We start from the raw sequence: 15,675 nt of genomic DNA on the forward strand, positions 1-15,675 counted from the left end.
TCCAATTAAATCAAACTAATTTTGATTTACTAGAAATTAATCTGCTGCAAAATATTAACCGAGTTCTTGCCCTTAGGATGAAGAATTAAGCATACCAATTTCACCTACAAGTCTAGTGAAAGTTGCTTCATCCAAAGGTTTAGTAATACTGTCAGCTAACTGTTTTTCTGATGGAACAAAAATTAGCTCAATGGTACCATTTGCAGGATGTTTTCTAATAAAATGGTACCTTACATCAATGTGCTTTGTTCTAGAATGATTAACTGGATTAGCCACAATAGATATAGCTATAGTATCGTCACACATAATTGGAATTTTATGTAACACTAGGCCATAATCCATTAGCTGATTTCTAATCCAAAGCACTTGAGCACAATAACTTTCAGCAGCTATGTATTCAGCCCCAGCTGTGGAAGTTGACACGGATTGTTGTTTCTTGCTATATTAGGATACAAGTCTTTGTCCAAGAAACTGATAGCTTCCACTAGTGCTCTTTCTGTCAATTCTGCATTCAGTGAAATCTGCATTTGTGTATCCAACAGCTTCAAAACCTGTTTCCTTAGGATACCATAATCCCAAGTTTGGAGTCCCTTTTAAGTATCTAAAAATTCTCTTCACAACCATAAAATATGATTCCTTTGGATTAGCTTAAAATTTTGCACACAGACATGTTGCAAACATAATATCTGGTCTATTAGCGGTTAAATACAATGAGGATCCAATCATTCCTCTATAACCTGAAATGTCTACACTTTTTCCTTTCTTATCTTCATCCAACTTAGTAGCTGTAGACAGAGGTGTTGATGTAGGTGAATAATCAACCATACCAAACTTCTTCAATAAATCCTTGACATACTTAGTTTGGCTGATGAAAATTCCATCACTTCTTTGACTGACTTGAAGTTCAAGAAAGTAACTAAGTTCTCCCATCATACTCATTTCATATTCACTTTGCATGAGTTTAGAGAATCTTCAACATAGCTTTTTATTAGTAGAACTAAATATGATATCATCCATATAGATCTGAACTAGGATCATATCATTACGATGTTGCTTGTAGAAGAGAGTCTTGTCTATTGCACCTTTAGTGAATCCATGTTTAAGCAAATATTCAGACAGTGTGTCATACCAAGCTCTAGGTTCCTGTTTTAGTCCATAGAGAGCCTTGAATAGCTTGTACACAAAATCTGGAAATTCTGGTTTTTCAAAATCAGGTGGTTGTTGCACATAAACTTCTTCTTCCAACTCACCATTAAGGAATGCATTCTTCACATCCATTTGATATACCTTGAAATTTGACTGTGCAGCAAATGCAAGAAAAATCCTTATGCTTCAAGTCTTGCAACTGGAGCAAAAGTTTCATCATAGTCAATTTCTTCCTCCTATGAGTAGCCTTTTGCAACCAACCTTGATTTGTTTCTGGTGACAATTCCATTTTCATCCATTTTGTTCTTGTACACCCACTTTGTTCCAATTACACTTCTGTTCTTTGGTGCATAAACCAATTCCCAAACTTTGTTTCTTTCAAACTGATTTAGCTCTTCTTGCATAACAGATATCCAATTAGGATCAAGTAGAGCTTCTTCAGTTTTCTTGGGCTCAACTTGTGATAGAAAACGTGCATAAAGGCATTGATTTGCAGTTGTACTTTTAGTCCTCACTCCAACAGTTGGATTACCAATAATTCCTCTCTTGTGTGACTCATATCCCACTTCCTGGTGTCAGTTTGTTGACTTGAGTTTTCTTTATTTCTTCACCACCGGCATGACTTGTGTTAGTCCCTTAACAATATAGCAAGAATTACAGAAGGGGGGTTGAATGGAATTCTTGAACCTTTTTCTCAAAATAAAAATGTTCAACTCAAATATAGATATAAGTGTTTCGATTAGCACAATGCGGAATAGGAACTTAATTGAATCAAAACATAAGTAATTAAAAACAAGAGTCTTTAAAAACTTTCTGGTGGATTTAAACAATTCCACCAGAGATATATATTATATATCGAGAGGACTCTGTGTGCAAGAATGCTCACAGCTGCTTACAAATTGAACTACTGAGAATACATGGAAATGCTAATAATTCTGCTTACAAAGATTTCTCTGTTTTTGTATCTCAGCTCTTGTATTCCTATTTGCTACGTTCTTGGTTTATATATTACCAAGATTACAAAGTCAAAAAAGCTGAATAAATATAAAAACTATCAGTCTTAAGCTTTGCTGCTTTTCGTCCTCTATTACCCAGTTAATGGGCTTCCACAGTAGATTTGTATACATCTCGACGGCTGTGCTCAGCTTTCACTGTTCAACTGCTGTTTGAATTCTTTATATGATCATCCGTTGGATTCTATGAACATCCATTGGATATATAATCATCCGTCGACTTTCTGAACATCCGTTGATAGCTTCATTGATCATCCGTCGACTGCTATATTAAACATCCGTTGATAGTCATTTGATCATCCGTCGATGGCTTTGTTAATCATCCGTTGGTAGCTATTTTGGCACTTGACTTCATTTCACTTATGCAGAATTACAAGACATCATTTATATACAATTAATCAACCTATTTTGCATATCTAGTTTAAGTCAACATGACTTATAGGCTACTACTGAATCTACACAAAGATGTATACAGAACTGTGCTACAGACTCATTATTACATAAGCTACTCACTCGATGGATAATAAGTCATCATCCGTCGGGACTATAATGAGTTATCCGTCGGGACTATAATTCTTATCCGTCGAGTGCTACATTATTTCACTAAGTAAAATCCACTTAGATGTTTTGTTTATGAAATCATCAAGTACACAACATATGCACAACAATCTCCCCCAATTTATGTCTACTGGAATTGTAGCCATAAATTAAGAGATACTTGATGATAACAAAACATCCTAAACATACAGCTTTAAAGATAAGTAGATAATACTGAAAGTGCTTCAAATAATCAAAATGTACAAGGTTTGGCTCACAGTCATTTTCAAGATGCTCCTCTAGCCTGAGCAGATTTTTCTAGTTTCTTGAAGGTCTGGATCTTCTTCCAAGCTTTCTATTGTTTTCATCAATCTGATATTGGAGCTGCCTGTGGAATTCCAGTTCATCAGATTCTGAGAGATCTAGCTTTTCTTTCATTTCCAAGAGAGTCTCATTGCTCGAGATACTCAATTGGTCTTCTAATTTGAAGAATCTTCTCACACCTTTGTCATCCATGAACTCCATCAGCCAGTAGGGCCTTAGATGCACTCTTCTCCCTGTGTATGGGATGATTAGAGTCTTTGGGAGTGCATCTTTAGCTCTAATACTCCTTAGTTCTTCAATCTTCTTCAATACTAGTCTTCTTGCAGTTAAATTGAACCCAAAGTTCTTCTTGAAGGATGAATAAACTTTAATCAGTACAGCTTGGCTCTCTTGAAGAATCCTGTGAAGTGGCCACTGAATCTCCCTTCCTCCTTTGTACTTGAACACTAACCTTTCAGGTAGGTTCCTGTATGCATCAATTCCCCTCACTTCATCCAGTTCATCCAGATAAAGATTTAGATATGAAAATTCTTTGATGTTACACAAGTACAAGTAGTCTCCCCTGTTGACTTTCGGTTGAACTTTAACTACTGATTTGGATTTGAGAGGTGACAGCTTCACTTTCTTGACTGCCCTTGACTTTGTCCTTTTTGGCTTGCTAAGGATTGGTAAATTGAAGTCAGGAATTGGTATTTTATCCCACTCTATTGGCTCATTCTTGGGCACAATAGGTTCACCATGTATATTCTTGTAGGGATCCACCACCCTTATGTCTTCAAATACCACAGAGGGCTTTGATGCTTGAGTTGTAGTTGGTGTGGGTTCCTTAGGAAATTGATCTTCTAATTCCCTGTCAATAATATTCAGTTTCCTTTTTGTTCTTCTAGCCAATTCTTTCTTCCTTGGGGATTTCTTCTGTTCTTCAATTTTCTTCTTTGATTCAGCAGCTTCAGATGGTTGAGAGGGAATTTGTTGAGATGAATTCACAGCCTGTAGCTTGGCCAAGATAGCAATCTGCTCTTTCTTTTGTTTGGTCTTCTTTGCATCTAGAGTAGCTTGCTTCTTTTCCTGCTTCAATCTGGCTTTTTCTTCTCTCTTTGCTTGAGCAAATTGTGGATGTCCAGCTACCATACAAATTTCCTTTCCATTTCTGAATATCTTAGCAATTCTCCTTTTTGAAGCTGAATCAGCTGGATCTTTATAGAAGACAATTGATCTTGATAGAAGCTTCTTCTCATCAGGCTTAGGTGTCTCATACACAGTGTCCAAGGGGTTCTTCAAAGATGATTTTGGATAATTTGCCCTTGGTTTAAGAATTGTTTCAGCCTTTGGAGACTTGATGCAGGAAGATTGTCCTCTTTCCAGATAATTCATGCTCATCTCATTCACACTTATTTGCTTGACTTGAGAGTGATGGATGGCTGACTTAACTGGCTCCTTGACAAGTTCAAACTTTTTCTGTATCTTCTCATCAATCATCTCCCAGTTGATCAAATTCAACTTTCCTTTTTCAGCAACTTTCAAGTTTGTTGCTGCTGCTTGAATTAGATCTATACCATCTGCAACTGGTGGCTTGGAAACAGTAATTGAAGGTACAATTACTTTGCTGATTTGTACTTGAAGTTTCTCCCCCTCACTTGGTCCTTTCTCCCCCTTACTTGGTTCTCTCTCCGCCTTTTTGTTATCATCAAGTTGAGGAGTTAGGCCTTGTGCTGTAGCCAGTTGCATGAGAAGATTTGTCTGAGTCTGTTGATTTTGAAGAAGGGTAGCCACTGAATTCTCAATAATTTGAACTCTATCTTCCAGCTTGGCCAGCTCCTTTTCAGAATCTGATTCTCTCCTCAGTCTTAGTAATAGATCCTGCATGGTACCATATGGCATGACTGAATCCAGCTTCTCAGAATTATAGGTCTTCAAGTCAGCTATATCCTTTTTGAGTTCATCCACACTCAGATTCTGTCTTAATTGCTGGATCTTCATGAGATGTAGAGAGTCTAGGCGTGCTTGAAGAATAGCCTTGGTACCAGCCTCTGAAGTTTCCCGAAGGGCCTTTTGAATAGCCATAACTTGCTTAACCAAAGATACACCAAATTGTCCTGGTGTAGATTCCTTTGTCCATGCCCATTTAGGTAAATTTGAAACAGAACTTGGGCCTTCATCTCCCCCTAAGTTCATGCTTCCATCCAAAGAAACAGAGTCATCATCATTAGAATTTACTTCAAATTCTTCAGATGGCTCACCAGCTTGAGAAGGCATCCTATTGACAGCAGCTTTATCTCTTTGAAGAGATTCTGAGGTGTGTACTAAGTTCAAAGTCTGTTCTGCCTCCACATTGCCCTGAGCAGCCAACAATTGATAGGCTGACACAGGGTGAGTAAAAGTGTCAGCATCCAAGGAAATGTTATCAATTACAGCTTTGTAATGTTGCTAAAATTGTCTTTCCTTTTCAGCATCATCCACAATCATTGACTCACTAGCAATGGCTGGATCCACCCTTATTTCTCCTGTACCTGCTTTTCTCTCATAATCTCTCTTTTGTTGCATCAGGGTCTCACCCTGGCTCCCCACCCTCACACCCTCACCTTCACCTACTAAGGTGGGACTCCTCTCACTCACTTTTTCCAATCCTGAATAAATGGATTGTTGATTTTCACTCTTTTCCTCTCCTTTTGCCTGGGAGCAACCCAGCCTCTCACTCAATACACTCTCCTCTCTCAGTCCTAAGAGTGACTATACAACCACTAAATCTTCTACACTTGAAATAATTGAAGTTTGAAGTTGTGCAGAGATACTCGACGGATAAGTGATATTCGTCGAGTGAGTGGTAATGCTATCCGACGGATAACTGCTGTTAGGCTTATCTGTCGGGATACAATCACTACTCGATGGCTGAGCAATATCCATCGAGAGAGTAGAAATGAATGATGTGGGAAGAGAAACTATTGTTGACTCTATGTTGATTGAAGATATTTGGGGCACAGATGTCACAATAGAATCTGAAAGAATTGGCAAGTGAGCCAACAAATCATCTAAAAGATGATGCTCACTTGCACTAGATTTTAGCTTCCCCAACAGAGTTAAAGAAGGGGAATCAGGAATTGAAGTGTTTATCATATCCACTTCCAGAGAGTTTGTTGGTGAGTATGGGGTTTCAGATGCTTCTATTATTAGAGATTTTGGCTGTGACTCCACATTTATTGGAGCCACATCAAACTGAATTTGAGAGAGTGCAGGGACTGTGTCTTTAGCACCAGTTTGCACTGTGTGTGTGCCCTGTGCATCCCCAGAGGTTTTAGATTTCTTCTTTCTTGTGTAAGTTTGGGGTGAGCTTGTGTCCCTAACCCTTTTGGCCTGTGCTCTTGGCTGAGAGCTTTGTTCAATAACTGCATCCTTTTAGGAGGATGTAGCTAGAAGTGAGCTTTTATCCTTTTTAAGCACTGCAGTTTGTTGGGAAACTGCAGTGTGGCTAGGCTGGGGTTCACTCAACTCTCCATCCTTATTCTTGGGGTTTCTTTGATGTTCACCCCTTCCCTCACCTAACTTACCCTCCTTCACACTCCCCTCTTTTGCTTTGGTGGATTTTTCAACTGGTACCTTTTGAGAGATACCAGAGGGGGTTTTCTTTGATTTGGATTTAGAAATAGCAGTAGTTTTGGCAGCTTTGGTAGGCAACTATTTGGTCATTGTCACAGTTGTCATAGTTACTCCTAAACTCAAAGAAATTGAGGAGGTTGGAATAGTTGTAGGGATGGATGAACTTACCTCACTTACCTGAGGTGCCTGCATTACAGAAAAATAGAACATTGGCACATCCCTGTGATGGTTGGCTCTATTCAAATCTACAATGAGTCTTCTCTCTTGAACCCAACAAGCCAGTTTGTTGTTTGGGTTCTCAAGTACAATCTCTTGACATAGATGGTTAGCCAATAACATGAAAAATCTAGCATAATACACATTCTTTCCTCTTTTAGCTAACTCACCTACTTTAAAACCTAACTCAATCAAGACAAGGTCACTGAAATTATAAAATTTATCTGTAACTAGCATGTATAGCATGTTAAGCATGGAAATGTTCACAGAATCAAAATTACTGACTTTTCCAGAGAAAACCTTAGTAACTACATCACATATGAAACTGCACTCCTTCCTAAGACCCATTCTTCTAATATCACTCAGTTTAGAAGTAGGAAGTGCATAATGCATGGAATTAAGCATATTGATAATATCAGTGTCAGTGTGTGGTGAAGTCACATTATTATCAGGAATTTTGAAACATGCTTTTATCACATCACTATTGATACATAATTCATTACCTTTATGGTTAGAATGATGGTCTTGTCAGTAGAGTTGTAGATTGCAGTGGTCCACATCTCTTCAACAACTTCACAGAAGATTGTGGGTGACTTCAGCATGGCGTAATTTAGCTTGCAATTCTTCACAAAATCCATCATCTTGTGATAGTCCTCTGATTGCTGAATACCCTTATTGACCAAAGCAGTGAAGTTGTTCTTCTCATAAATGAACCCAGTTTGAGACATAATCTTTACTATAGGTGCCATTGTTAGAGAATGAAAGCTTGAAGAGAAAGAGAATATTTGCATGAGAGAGAATGAAATAACAGCAGTTGAATTTGAGAATGATAAAAGAAAATAATTGGAATGAAATAAGCTTTTATACTATCTCAAAAATAACTGACAAAAATAATAAAGAAAAGTAAATTAACCAATAGAAATTGCCTAAAATAGTCGTTTAAAAGTAAATTGTAAAAATTCCACCCATTATCCGTCATGTAATGCTTACAAACTGTAAGTATACTCGATGGATAATGTTCAGGGAATTAACGGCTGAGATTTAGACAATTCGATGGATGAGGATAAACTGATATCCGTCGAGTCATAAAGTATTCCAGAAAAATAATTGACTTTTATTAGCAAATAGTATAGCGACGGATGACTAAACTCGATGGATAAGGGTCATCCGTCGAGATGAAAATTTTGACTTAGCCAAAATTTCATCCAAGACTTAAAAATCAACTAAATTTCTGGCTACATTACAACTTGCAAAATGACTCAGATAAATTTAAGAGTAATTAAGCATACCTAACTCACTTACCAACCTTGAAAAGGTGGATTCATCCAGTGGCTTGGTAAAGATATCTGCAAGTTGCTTCTCACTTGGAACAAAATGTAACTCCACAGTACCATTCATTACATGTTCCCTTATGAAATGGTACTTGATATCTATGTGCTTTGTCCTTGAATGTTGCACTGGATTTTCAGTGATGGCAATTGCACTTGTGTTATCACAGAAAATACGAATCCTTTCAACTTGCAAACCATAATCTAGCAATTGATTTTTCATCCATAAAATATGTACACAACAACTGCCATCAGCAATATATTCAGCTTCAGCTGTAGAAGTAGAAACTGGATTTTGCTTTTTACTGAACCAGGACACAAGCTTGTTTCCTAGAAATTGATAGGTTCCTGTTGTGCTCTTTCTATCAATTCTACAACCTGCATAATCTGCATCTGAATAACCAGTTAGATCAAAGCCAGAATCTCTAGGGTACCAAATGCCAAGTTTTGGTGTTCCCTTGAGATATCTGAAAATTCTTTTAATAGCTATCAAGTGAGATTCTCTAGGATCAGCCTGAAATCTAGAACATAAACAAGTAGCAAACATTATATTTGGCCTACTAGCTGTTAAGTACAGAAGTGAGCCAACAATGCCCCTATAACTTGAAATATCCACAGACTTTTCAGTAGTGTTTAATTCAAGCTTGGTTGCTGTGGCCATGGGAGTTTTTGCAGATGTGCAATCCATTAGATCAAACATCTTTAAGAGATCAAAAATATATTTAGTTTGACTAATGAATATTCTATCACTAACTTGCTTAACTTGCAAACCAAGAAAGTAAGTTAGTTCTCCCATCATACTCATTTCATACTTACTTTGCATCAATTTGGCAAACTTTTTGCAAAGTTTCTCATCTGTAGAGCCAAAAATAATATCATCTACATAAATTTGAACAAGTATGCTAGAGCTATTGACATTTCTGAAAAATAAAGTTTTATCTACAGTACCTCTTGTGAAGTGATTTTCCAAAAGGAACTTTGATAAAGTGTCATACCAGGCTCTAGGTGCTTGCTTTAGTCCATAAAGTGCTTTCAGAAGATAATAGCATATTCTGGAAAATTTGGATCCTCAAAACCAGGAGGTTGACTGACATATACTTCTTCCTCCAAATCTCCATTCAGAAAGGCACTTTTGACATCCATTTGATAGACCTTGAAATTGGCATGAGCTGCATAGGCTAAGAAGATTCTGATGGCTTCAAGTCTTGCAACAGGAGTAAAAGTTTCATCAAAATCTATTCCTTCTTGCTGACTATAATCCTTAGCAATCAATCTAGCTTTATTCCTGATGACTATGCCATTTTCATCCATCTTGTTTCTGAATACCCACTTGGTGTCTATTGGATTCTTTCCTTTAGGCTTGGGTACCAGCTTCCATACTTTATTCCTTTCAAATTGGTTTAGCTCCTCCTGCATAGCTAAAATCCAATCAGGATCTAACAAAGCTTCTTCTACCTTCTTTGGTTCTTCCTTTGATAGAAAGCTGCTGTATAGACATTCTTCCTGAGTTGCTCTTCTTGTTTGAACTCTAGAAGAAACATCACCAATGATAAGCTCAAAGGGGTGATCTTTTGTCCATTTCCTTTGCTGAGGTAGATTAGCTCTAGATGAAGAGGCCTCATGATTGTCTTGATGTGTGATTAAGTTTTGATTGCTAGAAACTCCCCCTGAGTTTGTGGATATTTGATTTGAGAAAGGAGAATTTTCTGTAGGTGATCTGTCTTGACCTCCTGCTCCTTTTGATAACCCGACGGATGGTGAATTTTGAGTACCGACGGATGAGGCAGGTTGTCTTCCGACGGATAACACAAATTGCCTTCCGACGGATGAAGCATTATGCAACTCGACGGATGATGAGTTTTGTGCTTCATTAGTGGTAGATTTGTCTGCATTATCCTTAAACACTGTTTTTTGATCACTCTCATCATCACTTTCATCACTAACCATCTCAACATTATCGAATTTGAGGATCTCATGGTAATCTCCATCTTCCAGTCCTTCAATCTTTTTATCATCAAACACAACATGTATAGATTCCACAACAACGTTGGTTCTTAGATTGTTGACTCTATATGCTTTACCAACAACATATCCAACAAAAATTCCTTCATCTGCTTTGGCATCAAACTTCCCGTTTTGATCAGTTTGATTTCTCAGAATATAGCATTTGCAGCCAAAGACATGAAGAAAATTTAGAGTTGGCTTCTTGTTCTTGAACAATTGATAGGGAGTCATGCATCTTGCTTGATTAATCAGAGAAATGTTCTGAGTGTAGCATGCAGTATTTACAGCTTCAGCCCAGAAATATATTGGAAGTTTAGATTCTTCAAGCATTGTCCTTGCAGCTTCAATAAGTGATCTGTTCTTTCTTTCCACTACTCCATTCTGTTGTGGAGTCCTTGCTGCTGAAAACTCATGCAAGATCCCATTTTCTTCATAAAATGCTCTCATGACATAGTTCTTGAACTCAGTTCCATTGTCACTCCTGATTCTTCTAACTTTGAAATCAGGATAATTGTTAACTTGCCTTACGTGATTGATGATGATTTCACTAGCCTCATCTTTAGACTTTAGGAAATATGTCCAAGTGAACTTTGAGAAATCATCTACAATTACTAGGCAAAATCTTTTCCTTGAAATTGACAATACATTGACTGGTCCAAACAGATCCATGTGAAGCAGTTGCAAAGGCTCTTCAATTGCTGAATCAAGTTTCTTCCTGAATGATGCTTTAATCTGCTTCCCCTTCTGGCAGGCATCATACAGTCCATCCTTTGAAAACTCCACTAGAGGAATGCCTCTTACTAGTTCTTTCTTTACTAGCTCATTCATGGTCTTGAAGTTTAAATGGGATAGCTTCTTGTGCCATATCCAACTTTCATCTTGACTTGCTTTACTGAGAAGACAAGTTACAGATTCTTCTTTAGTTGAGTTAAAATCAGCTAGGTACACATTTCCTCTTCTCACACCAGTGAGAACCACTTTGTTGCTTTGATTATTAGTCACAACACAGGCTTCTTTGTTGAAGGTTACTGAATTGCCTTTGTCACAAAGCTGGCTGATACTCAACAAATTATGTTTGAGACCATCCACTAAGGCAACCTCCTCTATGATGACATTGTCCTTTGAAATCAAGCCATATCCCATATTATAACCCTTGCTGTCATCTCCAAAAGTAATACTTGGGCCAGCTCTCTCCTTAAACTCTGTGAGCAGGGTATAATCACCAGTCATGTGTCTTGAACAACCACTATCCAAGTACCAAAGATTCCTTCTGTTTCCCTGCACACATCAAAATCAAATCAAGTTGATTTTGGTACCCAAGTTTCCTTGGGTCTTGCCTTGTTAGCTTTCTTCTTCTGTTTCTTAGGTCTTGTCTCATTTGACTTAGGAATTTCAGATTCTTCCTTAGTCATTTGATTTATACCTTTGAAACCATTCAATGCAACAGAATTATCATGCATATTGTGACTAACAGGAAATGGCATGCTTGGTGTAAACATGTTATTCCAGTAAGGCATGCTAAATGGCATTTGAGGCATACTATATGCAGCATAATATGGATTAGGTGCAAATGGCATATTAGCAAACTATGCATTCATATTCTGTGTAGGCATAGCATTAACAGGCACGGGAGGTATGACATTCATGTTAGGAAATTGAGACTGAACAGACATGGGAGTAGGCATGGCAGATTTGCAATTAACAGACAAATGATTCACACTTCCACACTTGACACAGATTTTTCGAGGAGCATATTTATCAGGTGTGTAGTTATTATGTTTGTTAATCCCTACTTTACCATTCCTGTTGTTTTTCCTTTTAGTCTCTATTTTTATCTCAATTTTCTCAAGTCTGTCACTTAGTTGTTTGACAATCATGTGACCAACATTACCCCTTTTTCCTTTCTTAACTTGACTTGACTCTCCTAAAACAAAGTTCTTGGAAACAGACCCATACTTCTCATTTAGCTTGATTAGTTTGGCTTTGCTAATGGGCTTGCTCACAGCCGACGGATGAGGATTTTCATCTTTCGACGAATTACACTTTTTGTTATCCGACGGATAGTCCTCAACATCCGTCGAGTCTACATCTGTCAGCAAACCATCTACCAAATTAGGTTCTAGTTTCTCTTTATCCTTTTTCCAGGATTCATCACAAAAAGACTCAATTCCTTGAACTTTGGTGATTTGAGCATGAACATCCCTGGATGTATTCCATGCTTTAATCACCTCTTGTTCATGCTCGAGTTGCTTCTTTAAAATCTCTTCCTTTTTCAAGGACTCAGTTAATTCCTCCTTGGCAATCTTACAATCAATTCTTAGTTTCTCAAAATCAACAAACTAAGACTCAAGCACATTATTCCTCTCACTTAAAAATAAGTTATTTTCTTTGATTTTAGCATTTTCTTTAGTAAGAGACTTAAGTATAACACGCAAATGATACAATTCTGTAGACATGTCATTTATGGCATCATTACACTCAGCTTTAGATAAATGTGCAAGGTTTGTAGTGATTACCTGATTGCTTGAGGAACTTGTCTCTGTTTCATCAGACTTGGCCATTAGGGCTAAATTGACATAGCTGACATCTTCATCCAAACCATCTGCTGCCCAGCCATTCTCTTGTGTAATAAAAGCCCTTTCCTTTTGTTTGAGTAGATCAAAGTATTTTTGCTTATAATCCACAGACTCAAACCTTTTCTTACTGGAATCTGACTTTCTACACTCATTTGCAAAATGCCCTGCCAAGCCACATTTGAAACATTTGAATTTTGACTTATCCACCATGTTTCTATTTGGCTTGGCTGCTCCAAAGTTCTTTTTGAACTTGAGCTTGGAAAATCTCCTGGAAAGAAATGCTAGGTGCTCATCAATATCCTCCATGTCATCTTGGCTCAATGAATCTTCACTTTCTGCTGCAAGCCCCTTGCCCTTATTCTCACAGACCGTTGAAGTTGATTCTATAGCTTCTATCTTTACTTCCTTCTCCTTTTCCAAATCAGCAACTAGTGCAATGGATCCTCCTTTCTTCTTTCCTCTCTCCATCCTTTCATCCTGCTCTATCTCAAGATCATAGGTCTTCAGGATGCCATACAGTCTCTCCAAAGTAAACTCTTTATAATCTTGTGAGTTTCTTAATGAGACTGTCATTGGTTTCCATTCCTTTGGAAGAGATCTAAGGAATTTCAGATTAGAGTCTTTAGTCTGATAGACTCTTCCATGCAACTTAAGAGCATTTAGTAGTTTTTGGAATATACTAAAAATGTCAGTGAGTGACTCACTTTCCTCATTATGAAAATGCTCATATTGCTGAATCAAGAGCTATATTTAATTTTCTCTAACTTGCTCGGTGCCATCACAGATTATCTGTATAGTATCCCAGACTTCCTTGGCAGTTTTGCAGTTAATAATATTGTCAAACATGTCTGCATCAACTCCATTGAACAGAATATTCATGGCCTTTTTATCCTTCCTGACTTGTTCAATGTCAGGATCAGGCCATTCGTGCCTTGGTTTGGGAACTGATGGCTCATTTCCTTTTGCAGCTCTCATTGGAACATGAGGACCTCTTTCTATGCAGTCCACATAGGCCTTATCTTGAGAAAGCATATGAAGATGCATCTTTACCTTCCAATGATGGTAATTATCTTTATCTAGAAAAGGAATCTTGACTCCAACGTCTTTCTTGTTCATCTTGCTCAATTGTTTTGATCTTTAAACTCTTTGTAGATTAAGAGCTTGCTCTGATACCAATTGTTAGTCCCTTAACAATATAGCAAGAATTACAGAAGGGGGGTTGAATGGAATTCTTGAACCTTTTTCTCGAAATAAAAATGTTCAACTCGAATATAGATATAAGTGTTTCGATTAGCACAATGCGGAATAGGAACTTAATTGAATCAAAACATAAGTAATTAAAAACAAGAGTCTTTAAAAACTTTCTGGTGGATTTAAACAATTCCACCAGAGATATATATTATATATCGAGAGGACTCTGTGTGCAAGAATGCTCACAGCTGCTTACAAATTGAACTACTGAGAATACAGCGAAATGCTAATAATTCTGCTTACAAAGATTTCTCTGTTTTTGTATCTCAGCTCTTGTATTCCTATTTGCTACGTTCTTGGTTTATATATTACCAAGATTACAAAGTCAAAAAGACTGAATAATTATAAAAACTATCAGTCTTAAGCTTTGCTGCTTTTCGTCCTCTATTACCCAGTTAATGGGCTTCCACAGTAGATTTGTATACATCTCGACGACTGTGCTCAGCTTTCACTGTTCAACTGCTGTTTGAATTCTTTATATGATCATCCGTTGGATTCTATGAACATCCATTGGATATATGATCATCCGTCGACTTTCTGAACATCCGTTGATAGCTTCATTGATCATCCGTCGACTGCTATATTACACATCCGTTGATAGTCATTTGATCATCCGTCGATGGCTTTTGTTAATCATCCGTTGGTAGCTATTTTGGCACTTGACTTCATTTCACTTATGCAGAATTACAAGACATCATTTATATATAATTAATCAACCTATTCTGCATATCTAGTTAAAGTCAACATGACTTATAGGCTACTACTGAATCTATACAAAGATGTATACAGAACTGTGCTACAGACTCATTATTACGTAAACTACTCGATGGATAATAAGTCATCATCCGTTGGGACTATAATGAGTTATCCGTCGGGACTATAATTCTTATCCGTCGAGTGCTACATTATTTCACTAAGTAAAATCCACTTAGATGTTTTGTTTATGAAATCATCAAGTACACAACATATGCACAACAACTTGCAGAACCTTCTTCTCTTTCTCCCCCTGAGTTTGTTCTATCAAATTCAGGTGTTTGAGATGAGCTTACATTCTCGTGATTCATTTGTTCAGTTGACTCTCCATCCACTATGTGATTTGTGTTGACTTCAGCTTCATCCTCAGAATCACTATCAATATTGAGATTTTCAAATTTTAGGGCCTCAGCTTCATTTTTATCAAGGCATTCCAAGCCTGGACACTTGTCATTATCAAAAGTTACATATGTGCTTTCCATAAATTTTTTTTGTTCAAGCACATAGACTTTATAGACAGTTCTCTCCAAAGAATATCCCAGAAAAATTGCTTCAAAAACTTTAGAGTCAAATTTTCCCACATATTCAGAGTTGTGTTTCTGAACATAACACTTGCTTTCAAACACATGAAAATGCTTCACAATAGGCTTTCTTTTAGATAAGATTGAGTAGGGTGATTTTCCAAGATTCTTGTTAATGAGATATCTATTTTGAGTGTAGCATGTAATATTGACAACTTCTTCCCAAAAACTAGTTGGCAACTTGGTATCTTGCAGCATTGTTCTAGCAGCCTCCACTAATGTTCTATTTTTCCTTTCAACAACACCATTTTGTTGAGGTGTCCTAGCTACTGAGAATTCTTGAACAATACCCTTGTCTTTGCAGAATTATGTTAAAGTTATATTTCTGAATTTTGTACCATTGTCACTCTTC

Source organism: Apium graveolens, chromosome 1, assembly GCF_009905375.1.
Source record: "Apium graveolens cultivar Ventura chromosome 1, ASM990537v1, whole genome shotgun sequence".
NCBI lineage: Eukaryota > Viridiplantae > Streptophyta > Magnoliopsida > Apiales > Apiaceae > Apium > Apium graveolens.